The 18,309-nt window shown below is 38.2% G+C and overlaps 1 protein-coding gene across 5 annotated transcripts in view; it reads left to right on the top strand.

Moving 5' to 3' along the window:
* The first annotated feature begins 810 nt into the window (after positions 1 to 810).
* The window catches only part of LOC127877874 (serine/threonine-protein kinase Sgk2-like), a 113,032-nt gene continuing 95,533 nt past the window's right edge, over positions 811 to 18,309 (top strand). Inside the window, exons 1-2 of one of the 5 annotated variants that reach the window (XM_052424182.1) lie at positions 811 to 3,675; positions 4,606 to 6,622. The gene's annotated coding sequence lies outside the window, so the exon portion shown is untranslated. Of the gene's footprint in view, positions 7,310 to 7,459; positions 7,649 to 18,309 lie in introns of those variants that run through there. The other 4 variants (XM_052424179.1, XM_052424181.1, XM_052424178.1 and 1 more) reach the window with 4 other exon arrangements.

Below are 18,309 nucleotides of genomic sequence, written 5' to 3' on the forward strand. Positions count from 1 at the left end.
ATCAGTGATTAAGGCTTCCATAGCAGCACGACCAATATCTACTGCCTCAAGTAGGTTGGCAGCTGCCTCAGCTTAAACAGGAACACCAGATGATAAACAATACAACTCATCCATTCCGTTCTCCACATCAAATGGGTTTGTAAAGTTGCATAGAGCATCAACGACTTTCTTAACAGACTATCCTGAAGTTGAGATGGTTCAAGTTCTTTGTGAACTGAGCAATCCTCAGAAACCATGTCTGTGATTTGTAGAGCAGCTTCAACATACTGGGCCCTGCAGTGTCGTGTGGTTCCCCAGCGATAGTTAGCAGAATAGTTTCCTGCTAAACCAAATAATGCCACCATGGTATTTTGCATGTCTGTTAATTGTTTGTTCAGTTCTTATGTCCGCTGGGTTCCTTGATTTAGGAACAGATGATCGACTTACACTGAATCCATTTCTTTCAAGCAGTTCCTTGGCACCTGGGTGCTAAGTGTCAAGATTCAAGAGTGTCATAAGATATACTGGAACATACCTTGCATAATTCTGATGGTCAAACGCAAAGTACAATGGGCACAAATGGTAGAGAGCAGCTATGTTAAGATTCAAGTCATTTTTATGCCCCCGGTAGGGTGGTTTTATGCTCCCGGTAGGGAGGCATATAGCAGTTGAACTGTCCGTCAGTCTGTGCGTTTGTCCGAAAACTTAAACATTGGCCATAACTTTTGCAATATTGAAGATAGCAACTTGATATTTGGCATGCATGTGTATCTCATGAAGCTGCACATTTTGAGTGGTGAAAAGTCAAGGTCATCCAAGGAATGTAATAAGCTTTAAAAGGGAGATAATTTCTAAACCTGCCAAATGATATTTTGACATTTTATTTCAAAGCGGGGCAATAGGGGGCATTGTGTTTCTGACAAACACATCTCTTGTCTTTTGTTGCTTGGATAAGTGTGTTTAGCATATGAACAATGTCAATGTACTGCGTCCAGAATTTCGCTGTTTTGCCTAGATTGCCTGATCAAACTGATGTTTTGAATGATCTCATTTTCTCAAAATACTGTTGTGCATCTTTATCATTGACTACTTCCATAAATGTTTCAAAGTTTTGATTTGCGCGACTCTTTATCTTGTCAATTGTCTCCCCGCTGAACAATTCATTTTGTTGATGTTGAATCTGGAAATGCTTTAACAGCAGTCTTTCAAGGCCTTCAATTAAAAGCTTGTGGAACCGTAGAGCTCGATTTAATTTCATTTCCTGAATGGTGTTTTCCTCCTCTCTTCCACTCCCCCCAGCCCCCCATCCCATGAATAATAAAAATTATATGAAATAAGTAATTGTATTCTGCCGCTTTTCTGAGTGACTTTTTCCTTTACTTACACTAGGGCTGCTTCTTCCCCGCTGTCATTTTTTTCCCATACTTCTTTAGCAGACCCTTGGCCAGTTTCTTTGGTTGAGGGTGGAAAGCTCTTTCCTTTTTGGACCAATTTTTTGAAAATTAAAACTTGCAACATAAATTGTGTTGCATGAATTTATCAATCAATATTTCAGTCAATATGATAAATGAATTCAGATAACTTAATAAATGAATAATTTGCCACATTTTTTTATTATTTATGCATCCAGATCAGGTTGAATTTGTCATGTTGCATAATAGTGTTGGAATCAGTATGAAATATGCGCTTCTTGACCCACTAATAGTCGTTCCTTGATGGAAGACATAGAACAACCATGCAAATGCAAAGAATAATGAATGGTTTTATAGTTGCAATTTCCACGTGAACCAAACCTTGAGCAAATAATTGGGTTGAGTTGGTCTGCATATTGGTTGGTCTTAGATACCATATGCTGCCACTAATCCTGACCCATGATTAGTTCAAAATAGTCATAGGGCTGGGCATCTTCAGGATGAAGGAGTGTAGATCCACCAATATAGCTGTAAGTCCTTTGGTTTCTATCATCCAAGTTTTGGTTATTCCACCAGGCATTTTATACCTCAAGCTCGTCATCATTCTCGCCGCCAAAAAAACCCAACAGGAAACCATTGTTCATCATTTCTTTGTTCTTTGCATTCATAGCCATCTGTCCTTATTTTTCATTTCAATCCCTTTTATTTGTGTCCAAATCAGTATCAAGTTCCACCATAATATTACTTCCATCATAGCAGCATCTTTGTCTGTCTATCTGCCTTGACAAACACTATTGATTCATCTTGAAAAAGCGTCTTGGAAAACCGGCCTAATACATATGTACATAAGGGCCTAAATTCTAATGGAAGTTTGTGGTTATTTCCATGGAAACTTTTGTTTGGGAAAATAGTATTTTATTTAGTTTTTGTAAGAAAATTATCCATGTGAATGGACGATATACCATGGAAATTCATTTCAGAGAAATTACCAGATATAATCTCGAGTACAAAAACTTAACTAGAAATGGCTCTGCAGAGGCCGATGCGTATCCCCACGCTTAATGTTGTTAGTAAAATTAGTGAAAATCTCTTAACCGGTCCCACCCCAACCCCCATTACTTTTGACCCAGGGGTCAGATCAAAATTCCAAATAGTGCACTGTCGCACATATGCTCATAGATACCATGTGTGTAAGCTTGAAGGTTCTAGTGCTAATAGTGTAGGAGATTGTGGCCAGGACGTACGGCAGAGAAAAACACATTTATATAATCCCCACGCTTTCTCCGAAAAGCGTGGGGATAACAAATAAATAAAACAATTAACAAATTATTATTATATGACTATTTAAATGCATTTTTTTTATTCGGTAGGGGATCTATCTGAACAATTTGTTTTCCAAATACTTGTGCTTTCTCTTCAATATTGGGCAGTGAATAGGATTGTGACAAAAATGCATTAGATTTCTTTACACACTATAGAATAGTCACCATTATATTTGTGTTATGTGGCCATATTTAAGTTTTTAAAACACTGTTGTAAATTCACATGTATTGTATTGCTATAATTTATATTGTTAAATAATGGTTCACATTTTGTATGTTGTATATACAGTTAACATTATACCCCCACAAACGAAGTTTAGGGGGGTATATAGGAGTGAGCTTGTTGGTCTGTCGGTCGGTCGGTCAGTATTAAGTGTCCGCTCTCTATTTCAAGTAGTTTTCATCAGATCTTCACCAAACTTGGTCAGAAGTTGTATCTACATGATGTCTAGGCCAAGTTCGAACATGGGCCTTGTCCAGTCAAAAACTAGGTCACGGGGTCACTGAGTGCGTTTTAAACATTCAGCATGTTGTCCACTCTCTATTTCAAGTAGTTTTCATCTGATCTTCACCAAACTTGGTCAGAAGTTGTATCTAAATGATCTTAAGGCCATGTGCGAACATGGTCTTTGCTGGGTCTAAAACTAGGTCACGGGGTCACTTAGTGAGTTTTAAACATTCAGCATGTTGTCCGCTCTCTAATTCAAGTAGTTTTCATCCGATCTTCACCAAACTTGGTCAGAAGTTGTATCTAGATGGTGTAAAGGCCAAGTTTGAACATGGGCCATGCTGGGTCAAAAACTAGGTCACGGGGTCACTGAGAACGTTTTACACATTGAGCATGGTTTCCGCTCTCTTTTTCAAGTAATTTAAATCCAATCTTCACCACTCTGGGTCAAAAGTTGTAACTAGATGATGTGAAGGTCAAGTTTGAACATGGGCCGTGCCGGGTCAAAAACTAGGTCACGGGGTCACTTAGTGTGTTTTAAACCTCACCATGTTGTCCGCTCTCTAATTCAAGTAGTTTTTATCCAATCTTCACCAAAATTGATCAGAAGTTGTATCTTGATAATGTTTAGAGCAAGTTTGAATATGGGTCATGCCAATCAAAAACAAGGTCACTTAAGGCGTTTTAAACATCACAATGTTGTCCGCTCTCTAATTCAAGTAGTTTTCATCCGATCTTCACCAAACTGGGTCAGAAGTTGTATCTAGATTATCTTAAAGCCATGTTCAAACATGGGCCTTGCCGGGTCAAAAACTAGGTCACGGGGTCACTTAGTGCGTTTTAAACATTCAGCATGTTGTCCGCTCTCTAATTCAAGTAGTTTTCATCTGATCTTCACCAAACTTGGTCAGAAGTTGTATCTAGATGATCTTAAGGCCAAGTTAGAACATGGGCCTTTCTGGGTTGAAAACTAGGTCACCGGGTCACTTAGTACGTTTTACACATTGAATATGGTGTCCGCTCTCTTTTTCAAGTAGTTTAAATACTATCTTCACCAAAATTGGTCAGAAGTTGTATCTTGATAATGTCTAGAGCAGGTTTGAATATGGGTCATGCCCGGTCAAAAACAAGGTCACGGGGTCACTTAGGGCGTTTCAAACATCACAATGTTGTCCGCTCTCTAATTCAAGTAGTTTTCATCCAATCTTCACCAAACTTGGTCAGAAGTTGTATCTAGATGATCTTAAGGCCAAGTTCGAACATGGGCCTTGCCGGGTCAAAAACTAGGTGACGGGGTCACTTGGTACCTTTTACACATTAAGCATGGTGTCCGCTCTCTGTTTCAAGTAGTTTAAATCCTATCTTCACCACACTTGGTCAGAAGTTGTAACTAGATGATGTGTAGGTCAAGTTCGAACATGGGCCATGCCGGGTCAAAAACTAGGTCAGGGGGTCACTTAGTGTGTTTTAAACCTCACCATGTTGTTTGCTCTCTAATTCAAGTAGTTTTTATCCAATCTTCACCAAAATTGGTCAGAAGTTGTATCTTGATAATGTCTAGAGCAAGTTTGAATATGGGTCATGCCAGGTCAAAAACAAGGTGACGGGTCACTTAGGGCGTTTCAAACATCACAATGTTGTCCGCTCTCTAATTCAAGTAGTTTTCATCCAATCTTCACCAAACTTTGTCAGAAGTTGTAACTAGATGATGTCTTGGTCAAGTTCGAATATGGGTCATGCCGGGTCAAAAACTAGGTCACAGGGTATCTTAGTGCATTTTAAACCTCACCATGTTGTCCGCTCTCTAATTCAAGAAGTTTTCATCCAATCCTCACCAAACTTGGTCACAAGTTTTATCTAAATGATCTCAACGACAAGTTTGAACATGGGCCATTCCAGGCCTAAAACTAGGTCACGGGGTTACTTAGTGCGTTTTTAAACATTCAGCATGGTGTCCGCTCTCTAATTCAAGTAGTTTACATCCTATCTTATCCAAACTTGGTCAGAAGTTTTATGGAGATTATCTTAAGGCCAAGTTAGAAAATGGGCCTTTCTGGGTCAAAAACTAGGTCAAGGGGTCACTTAGTGCGTTTTAAAAATTGAGCATGGTGACCGCTGTTTTTTGTGAAGACATGCAAAATATTGTGTCAATGCGGCATGTGGGGGTATTCATCACGTTTGTGACAAAGCCCTAGTTTATATTGTTAAAATAATGATACACATTTTGTATTGTGTATATACAGTCTTCGTTATTGTCCCCTAGCGGTTTCACCATCTGTCAGTCTGTCAGTCAGTCACACTTTTCTGGATCCTGCGATAACTTTTAAAGTTCTTAATATTTTTTTTCATGAAACTTGAAACATGGATAGATGGCAATATGGACATTATGCACGTCATTTCATTTTGTTCCTACGTCAAAAAGTATGGTTGCTATGGCAACAAGTAGACTAGAAATACTGCTGAAGATGGGGGTTTTCTGGATCCTGCGATAACTTTTAAAGTTCTTAATATTTTTTCATGAAACTTAAAAAAAAAATGGATAGATGACAATATGGACAATATGCACGTCATTTCATTTTGTTTCTACGTCAAATTCTGGTTGCTATGGCAACAACAACAATTCTGACAATGGTGGAGCAGGTAGGGGACTATATTGCTTAGCAATTGTCTTGTTTTTTGTTTTATAATGCTGTTGTAAATTCACATGTATTGTATCGCTATAATTTATATTGTTAAATAATCTTACACATTTTGTATGTTGTATATACAATTTTCATTATTTTTTATGCCCCCGGATCGAAAGATCGCTAATTCCCCCGGATCGAAAGATCGGGGGTATATTGTTTTGGCCTGTCTGTCTGTCATTCCTTGTGTGTGTCCCAAAACTTTAACTTCGATTAAATTTTTGCAATAACTTTTGCATTATTGAAAGAAGCAACTTGATATTTGGCATGCATGTGTATCTCATGGAGCTGCACATTTTGAGTGGTGAAAGGTCAAGGTCATCCTTCAAGGTCAAAGGTCAAATATATGGATTCAAAGCGGCGCAATAGGGGGCATTGTGTTTCTGACAAACACATCTCTTGTTGTTTTATAACACTGTTGTAAATTCACATGTATTGAATGGCTATAATTGATATTGTTAAATAATGGCACACATTTTGTATGTTGTATATACAGTTTCCATTATAATTTGTATTAAATTATAATATAACATAATAATTTAGTAAAAGCATGAAGATGATCAATGTTTTTGTTTAGTTTTGAATTATTATAAATACCATGTCAAAATTGTTAAATGTCTGGAGGCAAACAACTCTTAATAACACTCAATACTTCAACATGTACAGATTGTTCTCCCTTGTATTCTAAATAATTTAAAGATATCAAAGGTGAAAAGTCATAGGATAAGGGTGGATTACACCCATACATGTACATATGGATGATAACACCAAAACATGGTAAGCTTTTTTTGTATTTGAAGAAAATGATTTGATTTCAACTTCATGGCATTCACTATCACTTCTATGAATGTTTCATATGCAGTGTATACGCAATAACTTCGAAATTCACCAATTCGATTGATATGAATATACATAGATGTTAAACAGTGTTATTGTTTAACATATGTAATTTTGTGTAAGGAATGTCTTTTATGGGTGCACAACCATTTCGTGGGATAAACACACATTTAGGCCCTTTCATCTTGTTATTGATAATATATTTATATTTATTATTATTGTTTTAATTGTCTTTCCATCAATATGTACCGATATGTATTTGTCATTGTATATATGTTAATTATTTGCTTTAAGTATGTCAAATTTTAAAAACTACTTTGAGCTGGTTTGATGTCTTAACAGAAACAGCTGAAAAGATAATTTCAACACTAATAATGTGCAGAATACTGGGCCTGGGGCGTGCATTTTTGATTAGATAACTTAAGGTCAGGCATACCATGTAGCTACTCAAGTAAAATGTTCACATCTTACCAGCAGTTTTCAATGCACATATCTGTTTGATTTAAATTGTTTCAAATTGTAAAAGCATCTTTATTGTGTGACAAACTTAAAGCCACTACTGGATTTAAAGTTAATTGAAAGAAATTAAGTGTGATATTATTAAAGAGTTTTAATAATTCTTGTAAGGTATCAGATATTCCCATAATATCTCATTAAAGTATTTATTCTTGGATGTCTAATAAACATAAATGTTGCATTATATATGAAATTATGACAGTATAATTGAAATAGTGATTTATTTGGAATAAAGAAAATCAAAATACACAAGTGTTGTTAAGTTCCCTTGGACAACCAGAAAAAAATACCAATATCTGGTCACAATATTGAGTATAGATGTGTTTAAGAATTTCATTTACACAAACCTCCAATTTCTGGAAGTACACACGCATGCACAGTATGCGGATGACTCCAACAATTGAAATGTGAAGCATGCCTCTATATACCATCCAATCAGGAGGAACATTTGTAAATAGTCTAACACGATGTGCCTGTATCACTGGCGTTTTCGGAGAAAACCCGAGGTATTGTCATAGCCAGCTCGTTGTGTCGTCCGACGTCCGTGCGGTGCTAAAACCTTAACATTTTGTTAAGGTTTTGAACATTGGCTCTAAAATCAAATTGCTTCCACCTACAACTTTGAAACTTCATATGTAGATGCACCTTGATGAGTTCTACACGCCACACCCATTTTTGGGTCGCTAGGTCAAAGGTCAAGGTCACTGTGACCTTTAAAAAAAAATATTCTGACGAGCCTTCATTTATTCAAAACTGCACCCGTAGCCGAACGTGGCACCCATTATGCGGTGCTCTTGTTCAACCAATCCTCAATTAACTCTAAATTTTTATTGATAAAAAAAATTTCATACAATTTTTGGCTCTACTGCGAAAGGCAGGGATGGCATGGTGTCTGTCTGTGTGTGTGTGTGTGTGCGTTAGACTTTTCTTGTTTATCCGATAAAGTCTACAGTTTTCATCCGATTCTGTTCCAACTTGTTCAGTGTCTTAATATTAATGAGGACTCGAACCCTATTGATTTTCAGGTCACTGGGTCAAAGGTTAAGGTCACAGTGACTCGAAATAGTAAAATGGTTTCCGGGTGATAGCTCATGAATGCTTTGGCCTAGGATCATGAAACTTCATAGGTACATTGATCATGACTGGCTGATGACCCCTTCCCATTTTCAGGTCACTAGGTCAAAGGTCAAGGTCACAGTGACTGGAAGAAGTAAAATGGTTACTTTTTCTTGTTTATCCGATAAAGTCCACAGTTTTCATCCGATTCTTTACCAACTTGTTCAGTGTCTTAATATTAAGGAGGACTCGAACCCTATTGATTTTCAGGTCACTGGGTCAAAGGTCAAGGTCACAGTGACTCAAAATAGTTAAATGGTTTCCGGATGATAACTCAAGAATGCTTAGGCCTAGGATCATGAAACTTCATAGGTACATTGATCATGACTGGCTGATGACCCCTTTTCATTTTCAGGTCACTAGGTCAAAGGTCAAGGTCACAGTGACTCTAAATAGTAAAATGGTTACTTTTTCTTGTTGATAGTCGATAACTAGTCGATAAAGTCCACAGTTTTCATCCGATTCTTTTCAAACTTGTTCAGTGTCTTTAAATTAATAAGGACTCGAACCCTATTGATTTTCAGGTCACTGGGTCAAAGGTCAAGGTCACAGTGACGCGAAATAGTAAAATGGTTTCCAGATGTTAACTCTAGAATGCTTAAGCCTAGGATCATGAAACTTCATATGTATATTGATCATGACTGGCTAATGTCCCCTTTCTATATTCAGGTCACTAGGTCAAAGGTCAAGGTCACAGTGACTCGAAATAGTAAAATGGTCACTTTTTCTTGTTTATCTGATAAAGTCCACAGTTTTCATCCGATTCTTTTCAAACTTCTTCAGTGTATTTATATTAATGAGGACTCGAACCCTATTGATTTTCAGGTCACTGGGTCAAAGGTCAAGGTAACAGTGACTCGAAATAGTAAAATTGTTTCCAGATGTTAACTCAAGAATGCTTAGGCCTAGGATCATGAAACTTCATAGGTACATTGATCATGACTGGCTGATGACCCCTATTGATTTCGGGTCACTAGGTCAAAGGTCAAGGTCACAGTGACTCGAAATAGAAAAATAGTTACTTTTTCTTGTTTGTCCTATAAAGTCCACAGTTTTCATCCAATTCTTTTCAAACTTGGTCAGTGTCTTCATATTAATAAGGACTCAAACCCTATTGATATTCAGGTCACTGGGTCAAAGGTCAAGGTCACAGTGACTCGAAATAGTAAAATGATTTCCGGATGATAACACAAGAATGCTTTTGCCTAGGATCATGAAACTTCATAGTTACATTGATCATGAATGGCAGATGACCCCTGTTGATTTTCAGGGCACTAGGTCAAAGGTAAAGGTCACATTACTTGAAACAGTAAAATGGTTTCCGTATGATAACTCAATGCTTACGCCTAGGATCATGAAACTTCATAGGTACATTGATCATGACTGGCATATGACCCCTATTAATTTTCAGGTCAAAGGTCAAGGTTTCAGTGACTTAAAACAGTAAAATGGTTTCCGGATGATAACTCAAGAATATTAAGGCATAAGATCATGAAACTTTATAGGTACATTGATCATGACTGGCAGATGACCCCTATTGATTTTCAGGTCACTAGGTCAAGGTCACAGTAACAAAAAACGTATTCACACAATGCTGCCACTACAACTGACAGCCCATATGGGACATGTTTTACAAACAGCCCTTGTGTAAAAAGAGCAATATCGAAGCAATAAGTCCAGAATGACTTCCTCGTGAAAATGAAAAAGTTTTGAAATCCCGCTTGTTTACACAAGTAATTCCACAGTTTTCATCCAATTATTTCCAAATTTGCACAGTATCTTTATATCAATGAGGACTTGAACCGGTATTGAATATGAGCAGTATAGGAGAAATAAGTACACATTAATCTCCCCTTGGATTTGAGAAAATTCTACTTTTTTGTGCAATTAAGTACACAGTTTCCATCTTATTCTTTCCAAACTTGCACAGTGTTTATAGCAGTAGAGCGATTCAGGCCCTCATGGCCTCTTGTTTGTAAATCAGTTGTTAACGAAAGTATATATATTTGAAACATCAATGTGTATCGGTCAGTGCTCCACGTGTTTGATTTTCAAAATTGGTGATTTGACAGGTTTTTTAGCCTCTGGTGGTATTATACACATAATACTGCGTAATAGTATTTTTGGACTAGAATGGACCATGAAATACAAAAGCAGTCGGCTCTTAATTTAAAAATTAAACGAGACTTACCTTGGTTAAGTCGATGTTTGAATGTAATTCTATGAGTCATAGACTCACTGGAGGGATTAAATGAGATTGTGCTGCGCATGCGCAGATCAGGCTTTAAAGAAATTTTGTCATTATAATCCATAAGCAAGTCGTGGTTCTATAAATCTAACGACTAAGTGTACAACTTGCTGTTCTAAAAAACCTTTACCAAATATGTGTGGGGAGGGGGGGGCGGCATTTAATCCCTCCAGTGAGTCTATGACTCATAGAATTACATTCAAACATCGACTTAACCAAGGTAAGTCTCGTTTAATTTTTTAATTCTATTTCGTCATATCACTGTCAGTCTTAAATGAGATTTCAAAGCTGATAATGACAAAATTAACCATGTAATACAGTACTTACATGTACTCTAATGATGTTACTGTAAAACTGCATTTTCAAACATTGAATCGTCTTCAATGTTTAACGAATAGTACTTCTTAAATGTAGAATCTGCTGTCCAACCAGCACGCTTCATTATAACACTAATTGGCACATTGTTGTCTCGAGCTTTTGATGTTGATGCACTCCTGACACTGTGAGCACCATAAACTGTTACATCAATCCCCGACTTAATCATGACTGTCCGTATCCAACGTGATACTGTGTCTTTAGAAACAGGCCCATGCGGCCTAATATAGCATGATTAACAGTTTCTTATTTGTGGATGGTCGGACTTTCTTAGTTCGACTGAGATACTCTTTCATAACAGTATATACACAAAGCCTCCTATCTGGAGGGTAACATTTTAACAATAGAACTGAATAATCAAAGCCCGGCCGGCTTTGTTTTAACAATGAATCGAATTATACAACAAACTGTGATTTTAACTTATTAACACTCAACAAATGAACTGTCTGGGATCGAGCGGCATTCGTTAATGCAATCAACATGACTAATTTCAGAGTCAATTCCTTCATGACAAGTGTTTCACTGGCGAAAGGGATTTCAGATATGTCAGTACGTTTTGAACATCCCAAGTCTTGGTGTACTTAGATTTGCAGGGCCGCAAATTAAATACTCCTTTCATGAATCTAATAACCACTGGGTGAGAACCTGCTGGAACGTTTTCAAGTCTTAAAAACGATGACAAAGCTCCTCTGGCTGTATTAAGGGCACTATATCCTACTCCGCGTTCAAATTCTTCAGTCAAAAACTCCACTACGTCCTTTACAGAAACCGAAACTGAATCAATTTTGCACTTGTCACAATACCGAAACCATCTTGATATATACGTCTGATATTGTTTTTGGGTTCCGGATCGCCATGAAGACATGAGTATTTTGGTTGCCCTTCTAGAAAAACCTTGACATCTGAACGATTCCCGGACACTAGACATGCAATCAGAACTAAGTCTTTTGCCAGCGGATGGGTTTGATCGGAGTGTGGTAGATATAGAACTTTTTTGGTTGCCGGAAGAATGAAGGGCTCCTTTATAATCATTCCCATTAGTTTTGAAAACCAAGTTTGTGTTGGCCACAGGGGTGCTATTATCAAACACCTGGCTCTGTCTAAGGAAATTTTCTGAACGCATCGTCCCAGCATGCTGAAAGGAGGAAACACATAAGAGCATGAAAATACACTCCAATCAGTTGTAAATGCATCTACCAAATAAGAATTTGGTTCAGGCTTCCAAGAGCAGAAAACTGGCAACTTAGCATTTAGCCTTGTTGCAAACAAATCAATTTCCGGTTTTTCAATAGTTTGAGAGATTTTTCCAAACACATCAGGATACAAGGACCATTCAATTCGATCATTGAATCTCCTAGAGGGCTTGTCGGCCAAATTTTCTTTCCCAGCAATGTGAGAGCATGATAACCAGACATTGTTTTCTATGCACCAAAACCAAATTTGCTTTGTAAGCATATCACATTTATCAGAGCGAATGCCACCCATATTTGTTAGGTAGCACACTGCTGTCGAGGAATCTGTTAAAACCTTAACATGTTTCCCTATGATTTCCTCTTTCAATGATTTAACAGCAAATAATATTGCTTTGAGTTCTAGGACATTAATATGCTCAGAACTTTCGTCTTTAGTCCACCTACCGCCTACTGTTCTACTATCAATGACAAAACCCCAACCTGACAGAGAAGCATCAGTCTGTATAACTATGTCTGGATTGCCGTGACTTATAACCCTATATTGTTCATGGACATGCTGTATCCACCAATTGAGTTCCCTTTTCATCTTCCAGTTAATACCCATCTTGGCGTCAAAATTATCACAGACAAGCTTCAGCGCAACAGTTTTGCCCTTTTCTAGCTCTCTATAGTGTAGCTTGCCAAATTGCACTGCTGAAAATGCCGACACTAACAAGCCAATTACATGTGCTAGCTCCCTAATTTTTGTCTGCTTTGCATAATACAACTGCGTACATTCCAAAACTATTTGATCAATTTTATTTTGGGGCAAAAACACTTTCATTTGCTCAGAGTCTATGATATTGCCCAAGAACACCAGCCTCTTGGTGGGAATTCTAACAGATTTTTTGAGATTTACGATAAACCCAACTCTGGACATGAGGTCTTCTGTATGAAAAATGTTTTCACAGCTCAGCTGGTATGTATCCCCACAAAGAATACTATCATCAATAAATCCACTATTGACATATCCTTGACTGCGAAGTTTAGCATATACTGGCTTGAGTAGCTTTGTAAATAATCTTGGCATGCATGCTAGCCCGTTGGGACAGGCTGTGAATTGAAAAAGTTGACCTTTCCAAACAAATCTTAAGTATTTCTGCTGTTCTGGGGCAATACCAATAGAGTAGTATGCATGGCGCAAGTCAATAGATCCCATGTATGTGTCTTTTGTGATTAAATTCAAGGCTTTCTCGAAAGTATCCATTTTAAAATGGTGATAAGGAATAAACTCATTTAATTTTTTCAAATTTAAAATCATTCTATGCTCACCATTCTTCTTTGGTCTGATAAAAATTGGTGAAACAAATTGTCCTGGCTCATACACAGCCTTTACTATTACCCCAAGATCCATAAGTTTCTGAATTTCAGTGTCAATGATCTCTGAATCACGAGTGTTAAATGGTATTTGATTGCAATATTCATTTTTTGTGTTATAAAATTGCTCATGAAAAACAACATGAAAATTTTCAACCATATCAAGAATAATGGGATCACTAGTGAGCTTGCGCCATTCATCAACAAAATATTTAAGCCTTCCGGCTTCAAATTTCGATTCACTGACCTGATTTGTTACTGACGTGGAGGGCGACTCTGCCCCCGTCTCATCACGTTTTTTGGCGGGTTGGAGAACGAGGGATTAGGTCCATGTGATGCGTAGGAACCATGTCCCCTCGTATAACCCCTTGGGCTTGCCCGTGACCGCATTCGGAAACCGGGTCTTCTGAAACTACCTCCGTAACCGCCTCTCTGAACACGATTACAGATTCTGTTAGAATCTTCAATCTCTTTTGCTTGTTTGCCTACATCGTCACCGAACAGCTCGGAAGTGAATGGCAAAGAGTGATTGCAAAGATGAGCATAGTCACTACGCAGTTCTGGCCTGAGGAGATCTCTCCTTGTGAGATTTATCTGTCTGTTGGTGTGCCCCAAAAGGGCTAAGGCATTGTTGCATTGGTCAACAAGGGGGTTCATCTTTGCAGACCCCTGTTCTAGACACGCCATTTCATTCACTGTTTTAGCTAATATAGTAGCTGCCTTAATCACCGATATCTCGATGTTTTGAAGTTTTTTGTCTGTCAACCTAGCGTTGTGTGAGATGGCATCCCAAATAAGCCTATTTGTCTTAACCACTGAAAGGCCTTCACAATTTCCTGGCCTTGCAAGTTTCTCATCTTTTATCAATTCATCGTACCGATCGTCATCGATTCCATTATGGAAAAGATCATTGATATTGTCAGCTAATGTCTGATCGATGTCCTTATCAACTGTTTCCGTCGACCGAAACTTTTTTGCCATGGACTCAAATCTGCTGTGGCTTGCTTCGTCAGCAGGTCGCTTTCGCGAATTTTGAGTTTCTGAGCCATGCCCGACAGGCTGGATTTCTTCTATATCATCCGACTCGAAGCACTCACCCTCTTCGTAATAACCGTAGCCATCATCATACATCTCAACGTTATGCGATTCGACATTTTCAAGTCGTGCTCCCAAATCAGTCATTTTTTCGCTTTGCTTGATTATAGAGTCTTGCATACTTTTTAGAATCGCTAACATTTCAACGTTCGGCGAGTCCTGAATTGCCGAGTCCTGACATTTGGAAGTATCAAGTGTTTCCGACACTGGTTTCGATGGCACTTTTTTCTTTTCAGAAAGTTTAGCTTTGTCTTTAACTGAAAGTTGCTTCATGGCCTCTTTGCCGTCCGCCATCTTGTTATTGTATTTCGCACGTGGCGAGTAAACCACTGTCGAAAACTGCGGTTACTGACCGAATCCGATAGATTGGTCGATGTAAATTCTCTCTAAAGGAGAAAAAACTCCCGACAGGAGTATTTTATTATTAAAAGTTATTAAAATAACACGTTAATCCTCGAAATCTATGAAATTTTTCTTAGCAAATTTACGCCTGTTAATACTGCAAACGACGTCAGCACACTGATCTGCGCATGCGCCGCACAATCTCATTTAAGACTGACAGTGATATGACGAAATAGAATTCACTACAATGTGTCTATCAATAGCGAAAGGGACCCCTATCATAAAAACACCATGGTGTGAATGCCTAATAAAAGCAATGATGCCGATAAATTGCTGAAAAGGTGTCAAAATCATCACTGGTGCACTGTAGTGCTAGAAATCGTTTGTTTATAAGGGGCAATAAAGGGACTAGCGATGGTAAATTAAAGCAAGAGGGAGCTTGAATACAGAATTTTTTTGTGAACTTATAGAATGTAAAAAAAAATAATGTTGCTTTTTACAAATGTCTGGACACATTGTCTCATACTGGAACGGCAGGACAAACACTCCAAAAGCAGGACTGTCCCGGATGTCTGGCATGTATGATTTTTAGCTCACCTGATTGCTCAGGTGAGCTTTTGTGACCGGTCTTTGTCCGTCGTATGTCCGTCCATCCTTAAACATTTGCTCGTAAGCACTCTATAGGCCACATTTCTTGTCCCATCTTCATGAAACTTGGTCAGAAGCTTAGTCCCAATGATATCTCGGCCCAGTTCGAAACTGGATTGTGCCGGGTCAAAAACTAGGTCACTAGGTCAAAATTAAAAGAAAAACCTTGTAAACACTAGAAGTCACATTTCATGCCTTATCTTCATGTAACTTTGTCAAAATGTTTGTCTTAATTATATCTTGGTTGAGTTCAAAAGTGGTTCCGATTCGTTGAAAAACATGGCCACCAGTAGGCGGGGCAGTTTTCCTTATTTGGCTATAGAGAAACCTTGTAAACACTCTAGAATTCACAATTTTTGCCCAATCATTATGAAAGTTGGTCAAAACATTGGTTCAATTGATATCTTGGATGAGTCGAAAATGGTCGAGATCGGTGAAAAAACATGCCTGCCAGTGGGGGGGGCATTTTTATCTATATGTATATAGTGGCAGTTTTCCCTATTTGGCTATAGAGAAACCTTGTAAACACTATAGAAGTCACAATTTTCGCCCAATCATCATGAAAGTTGGTAAAAACATTGGTTTTATTGATATCTCAGACGAGTTTGAAAATGGTCGAGATCGGTGAAAAAACATTGCTGCCAATAGGCGGGGCATTTTTCTCTATATGTATATAGTGAAAACATGTGAACACAGTTAAAAGTCATTTTTGGACCAATTTTCATGAAATTTGCTCAGAACATTTGATTCCTTGATACGAGAGTTGAGTTCAAAAATGGTTCTGGTCAGTTGAATAACATGGCTGCTTGGAGGGGGGCAGTTTTCTCATTATGCCCCCCCCCCCCTTTCGAAGAAGAGGGGTTATATTGTTTTGCTCATGTCGGTCCGTCAGTCCACCAGATGGTTTCCTGATGATAACTCATGAGCGCTTATGCCAAGGATCATGAAACTTCATAGGTACATTGATCCTAACTCGCAGATGACCCCTATTGATTTTCAGGTCACTAGATCAAAGGTCAAGGTCACGATGACCCGAAAAGTAAAATGGTTTCTGGATGACTACTCAAGAACGCTTTTGCCTAGGATCATGAAACTTCATAGATACATTGATCATGACTCGCAGATGACCCATATTGATTTTCAGGTCAAAGGTCAAAGTCACGGTGACCCAAAGCAGTAAAATGGTTTCCGGATGATAACTCAAGAACGCTTATGCCTAGGATCATGAAACTTCATAGATGAATTGATCATGACTCGCAGATAACCCCTATTATTTTTTCGGTCACTAGGTCAACGGTCAAGGTCACAATGACCCGAAATAGTAAAATGGTTTCCGGATGATAAATCTAGAACGCTTAGGCCTAGGATCATGAAACTTCACAGGTACATTGATCATGACTCGCAGATGACCCCTATTGATTTTCAGGTCATTAGGTCAAAGGTCAAGGTCACGGTGACCCGGAATGGTAAAATGGTTTCCAGATGATAACTCAAGAACGCTTATACCTAGGATCATGAAACTTCATAGGTACATTGATCATGACTCGAAGATGACCCCTATTGATTTTCAGGTCACTAGGTCAAAGGTCTAGGTAACGGTGACCTGAAATAGTAAAATGGTTTCCGGATGATAAATCTAGAACGCTTAGGCCTAGGATCATGAAACTTCACAGGTACATTGATCATGACTCGCAGATGACCCCTATTGATTTTCAGGTCATTAGGTCAAGGTCACGGTGACCCGGAATAGTAAAATGGTTTCCAGATGATAACTCAAGAACGCTTATACCTAGGATCATGAAACTTCATAGGTACATTGATCATGACTCGAAGATGACCCCTATTGATTTTCAGGTCACTAGGTCAAAGGTCTAGGTAACGGTGACCTGAAATAGTAAAGTGGTTTCTGGATGATAACTCAAGAAGGCTTATGCCTAGGATGATGAAACTTCATAGGTAAAATGATCATGACTCGCAGATGACCCCTATTGATTATCAGGTCACTAGGTCAGACGTCAAGGTCACAGTGCCAAAAAACGTATTCACACAATGGCTGTCAAGGTCACGGTGACTCAGCTTAGAAAAATGGTTTCCGGATGATAACTCAAGAATGCTTACGCCTAGGATCATGAAACTTCATAGGTACATTGATAATGACTCGCAGATGAAATAATGATGAAACTTGACCAGGATGTTTGTCTGGACAATATCTAGGTCAAGTTTGACATTTGGTAAAGATTGAATGAACTGACTCCTCTCGGGCCATCTTGGCTGTCTTGTTCAAATAAACCTAAGACAAGCTCAAGGGCATATCCCTTCAAAATGGCTATTATTCCATGATACATGATTGTATCCTTGAAGAAAATGTGAATGTTTCTCCTTGATTACAGAGGTTTCTGTGGCAACAAAAATATGTACAGCATTGCATTTGAAATTTTGCATTAACATGTTGTACATATATAATAATTGTTCATAACAACAATTTAACATAAATTAGGTAAGTAAAATTAGCATAATGAAGTCATTATATACTTTGTGTTTTTGCTGTTTTGAACAAAGTGGAAATAATTTAGTTTTATATCACACGACATGGCCTTCTTTCCTTCTTGCAGGTGTTATGATGAACACAGGTAAACATTTGCTGGACATGTTTGCCTAAGACTGACTCTTAATACTTATGCATTCAATGGAAAAGGGATTTCAGTAAATATATTGTTCAAATGCACATTGGGGGGGTG

This window comes from Dreissena polymorpha, chromosome 4 (assembly GCF_020536995.1).
Source record: "Dreissena polymorpha isolate Duluth1 chromosome 4, UMN_Dpol_1.0, whole genome shotgun sequence".
Classification (NCBI taxonomy): Eukaryota; Metazoa; Mollusca; class Bivalvia; order Myida; family Dreissenidae; genus Dreissena; species Dreissena polymorpha.